Below are 5,010 nucleotides of genomic sequence, written 5' to 3'. Positions count from 1 at the left end.
CCTTCCAAAGAAATTCCAGGGCTCATCTCCTTCAGAATGGACTGGGTGGATCTTCTTGCAGTCCAAGGGACTCTCAAGAGTCTTCTCCAACACCACAGTTCAAAAGCATCAATTCTTCGGTGCTCAGCCTTCTTCACAGTCCAACTCTCACATCCATACATGACCACAGGAAAAACCATAGCCTTGACTAGACGAACCTTTGTTGGCAAAGGAATGTCTCTGCTTTTGAATATGCTATCTAGGTTGGTCATAACTTTCCTTCCAAGGAGTAAGCGTCTTTTAATTTCATGGCTGCAGTCACCATCTGCAGTGATTTTGGAGCCCAAAAAAGTAAAGTCTGACACTGTTTCCACTGTTTCCCCATCTATTTGCCATGAAGTGATGGGACCAGATGCCATGATCTTAGTTTTCTGAATGTTGAGCTTTAAGCCAACTTTTTCACTCTCCACTTTCACTTTCATCAAGAGGCTTTTGAGTTCCTCTTCACTTTCTGCCATAAGGGTGGTGTCATCTACATATCTGAGGTTATTGAGATTTCTCCCAGCAATCTTGATTCCAGCTTGTGTTTCTTCCAGTCCAGTGTTTCTCATGATGTACTCTGCATATAAGTTAAATAAATAGGGTGACAATATACAGCCTTGACGTACTCCTTTTCCTATTTGGAACCAGTCTCTTGTTCCATGTCCAGTTCTAACTGTTGCTTCCTGACCTGCATACAAATTTCTCAAGAGGCAAATCAGGTGGTCTGGTATTCCCATCTCTTTCAGAATTTTCCACAGTTGATTGTGATCCACACAGTCAAAGGCTTTGGCATAGTCAATAAAGCAGAAATAGATGCTTTTCTGGAACTCTCTTGCTCTTTCCATGATCCAGTGGATGTTGGCAATTTGATCTCTGGTTCCTCTTCCTTTTCTAAAACCACGGTTTTCTAAAACCGTGAACATCAGAAAGTTCACGGTTCACATATTGCTGAAGCCTGGCTTGGAGAATTTTGAGCATTACTTTACTAGCGTGTGAGATGAGTGCAATTGTGTGGTAGTTTGCAAATTTGGAAAACTCAGCAGTGGCCACAGGACTGGTTTATTATAAAAGGATATAATTCAAGAAAAGAAATCAGCATTTCCATTACCTCTCCAGGCACATTACATAGGCTCGATAAAGGACAGACATGGTATGGACCTAAGAGAAGCAGAAGATATTAAGAAGTGGCAAGAATACACAAAAGAACTGTACAAAAAAGATCTTCATGCCCCAGATAATCACAATGGGGTGATCACTCACCTAGAGCCAGACATCCTGGAATTTGAAGTCAAGTAGGCCTTAGGAAGCATCACTATGAACAAAGCTAGTGGAAGTGATGGAATTCCAGTTGAGCTATTTCAAATCTTCAAAAATGATGTTGTCATTCAGTGCTGCACTAAATATGCCAGCAAATTTGGAAAACTCAGCAGTGGCCACAGGATTGGAAAAGGTCAGTTTTCATTCCAACCTCAAAGAAAGGCAATGCCAAAGAATGCTCAAACTACCGCACAATTGCACTCGTCTCACACGCTAGTAAAGTAATGCTCAAAATTCTCCAAGCCAGGCTTTAACAGAACATGAACCGTGAACTTCCAGGTGTTCAAGATGAACTTAGAAAAGGCAAAGGAACCAGAGATAAAATTGCCAACATCCACTGGATCATCAAAAAAGCAAGAGAGTTCCAGAAAAACATCTATTTCTGCTTTATTGACTATAACAAAGCCTTTGACTGTGTAGATTACAACAAACTGTGGACAATTCTTCAAGAGATGGGAATACCAGACCACCTGACCTGCCTCTTGAGAAACCTATATGCAGGTCAGGAAGCAACAGTTAGAACTGTACCTGGAACAACAGACCGGTTCCAAACAGGAAAAGGAGTATGTCAAGGCTGTATATTGTCACCCTGCTTATTTAAATTTACATGCAGTGTACATCATGAGAAACTCTGGACTGGATGAAGCACAAGCTGGAATCAAGATTGCTGGGAGAAATACCAATAACAGATATGCAGATGACACCATCCGTATGGCAGAGAGAAAAGAACTAAAGAGCCTCTTGAAGAAAGTGAAAGAGGAGATAAAAAAAGTTGGCTTAAAACTCAGAAACAGAAAAATAAGATTATGGCATCTGATCTCATCACTTCATGGGAAATAAATGGGGAAACAGTGGAAACAGTGACAGACTTTATTTTGGGGGGCTCCAAAATCACCGATGGTGACTGCAGCCATGAAATTAAAAGATGCTTATTCCTTGGAAGGAAAGTTATGACCAACCTAGACAGCATATTAAAAAGCAGAGACGTAACTTTGCCAACAAAGGTCCATTTAGTTAAAGCTATGGTTTTTCTAGTAGTCATGTATGGATGTGAGAGTTGGGTTATAAAGAAAGCTGAGCGCCGAAAAATTGATGCTTTTGAATTGTGTTGGAGAAGACTCTTGAGAGTCCCTTGGACTGCAAAGAGATCCAACCAGTCCATCCTAAAGGAAATCAGTCCTGAACATTCATTGGAAGGACTAATGTTGAAGCTGAAGCTCCAATACTTTGGCCCCCTGATGTGAAGAACTGATTGATTTGAAAAGACCCTGATGCTGGGAAAGACTGAAGGCAGGAGGAGAAGGGGACGACAGAGGATGAGACGGTTGGTTGGCATCACTGACTCAATGGACATGAGTTTGTATAAACTGTGGGAGTTGGTGATGGATAGGGAGGCTTGGCATGCTGCGGTTCATAGGGTCGAAAAGAGTCGGACAGGACTGAGTGACTAAACTGACTAACTACTGATGGATTAAATTGTGGGCTATCAATGACTGACCCAATGACCAGCCCCTCCCTTCTCCCCACAGACTGGGGTGGGACTGTAAATTCCAACCTTCTGATCACTAGATGGGTTCTCCTGGCAACCACCCCCTCCCCCACCATGAGACTACCCTAGGGGCTTTTCACCAATTGCCTCATCAACATAACAAAAGACATTTAAATCACCCTCTGCTAAGAAATTCCAAGAGTTTAGAAGCTTGCCAGAAGCAGGGACAAAGACCAAATGTATATTTCTTATTAAATTACAATATCACCCTGATTTATCCCCATTATCTCTAAAGCATTTAACCTGGATGGGGGGTAGAAGGAGGAGAAGAGCAGGCATTCATTCTAGCACACCTACTTCCACACTGAGATATGTTTTTTTAATCAAAAATATGCCCCTATCAATGATTATACAGTTGACCCTTAAATAATCTGAGTTTGAACTGCCCAGATGCACTTACATGTTGATTTCTTTTTTACACTGAATATGTACTACAGTTGCAAACAGTCGGACACGACTGAGCAACTTTCACTTTTACAGTACTACACCATCTGAGGTTGGTTGAATTCTCGGGTGCAGAATCACAGGTATGCAGATCCAATCTGAAGTTATATTTGGACTTATTGAGTGCACGGTGGGTTGGTGCCACCTAACCCCCTTGTTGTCCAAGGGTCAACTGTAAATCAGTTGGTTAACTTCCCTCACTTTGCTGTTGTTCCACTGGTGAAACATCACTCAGTCTGAACCTTATTCTTCCTAGGACCATTGTCTCTAATTCTCTGCTCCCTCTGTAGTCTTATCTCCATTAGCCACCAGAGCTCAAAACCCTGTCTGATGACGTGGCTCTTATGTACAGAACTTTGCTGCCTCCATTTTATACAGAGAAGAAAGTTCAAACTCTATAAGCTGTTCACCAAGCCAACACCATCCTGCCTTCCTGAGCTTGTCTCCCGTTTCTCCCTCCTCATCCCAGCCCAGTCCATCACAACGCATCGCGGGCCATTTACTGGACAGAATATCATTTTCCCATACTGTACACTTACCCAGCTGCTGCCTGCCTGGACCTGAAACACCCTTGCTACACACCTGACTCTCCCCAGCACCCGAACCACCCATCAACACCCTGTCTCAAGCCCTCCCATCTCTTCCGAGAACTAAGACCAAGCCTCCTAACTTGACCCTGATTCTGCCTTTGGCCCTCCTCCTGAACCACACCCTTATCTATTCTCTGCACACGGCCCAGAGTGACTCCTTGAAGAGGTGAGCCACAGTGTTTATCTCCATTAAAGGGAACCCTCCCATACTGATGGTGAGAATGCAAACTGCTACAACAATTATGGAGAACAGTGTGAAGGTTTCTTTAAAAACTAAAAACAGAGCTACCATATGATCCGGGCTTCCCAGGTGGCGCTAGTGGTAAAGAACTCGCCTGCCAATGCAGGAGACTTAAGAGATGCAGGTTTGATCCCTGGTTCATGCCCTGGAGAAGGGCACGGCAACCCACTCCAGTATTCTTGCCTAGAGAATTCTATGGACAGAGGAGCCTGGTGGGCTACAGTCCATAGGGTCGCAAAGAGTTGGACACAATGGAAGTGACTTAGCACAGCACTGTATGATCCAGCAATCCCACTCCTAGGCATCAGATCAGATCAGTTGCTCAGTCGTGTCCCACTCTTTGCGACCCCATGAATCGCAGCACGCCAGGCCTCCCTGTCCATCACCAACTCCCAGAGTTCACTGAGACTCATGTCCATCGAGTCAGTGATGCCATCCAGCCATCTCATCCTCTGTCGTCCCCTTCTCCTCCTGCCCCCAATCCCTCCCAGCATCAGAGTCTTTTCCAATGAGTCAACTCTTCTCATGAGGTGGCCAAAGTACTGGAGTTTCAGCTTTAGCATCATTCCTTCCAAAGAAATCCCAGGGCTGATCTCCTTCAGAATGGACTGGGTGGATCTTCTTGCAGTCCAAGGGACTCTCAAGAGTCTTCTCCAACACCACAGTTCAAAAGCATCAATTCTTCAGGGCTCAGCCTTCTTCACAGTCCAACTCTCACATCCATACATGGCCACAGGAAAACCATAGCCTTGACTAGACGGACCTTTGTTGGCAAAGTAATGTCTCTGCTTTTGAATATGCTATCTGTCAGCATAGGGTAAATGACCTTGGGGATGACTGATGCTTGG

This window comes from Bison bison, unplaced genomic scaffold (assembly GCF_000754665.1).
Source record: "Bison bison bison isolate TAMUID 2011002044 unplaced genomic scaffold, Bison_UMD1.0 scf7180017864211, whole genome shotgun sequence".
NCBI lineage: Eukaryota > Metazoa > Chordata > Mammalia > Artiodactyla > Bovidae > Bison > Bison bison.
This window is presented reverse-complemented; position numbering follows the sequence as displayed.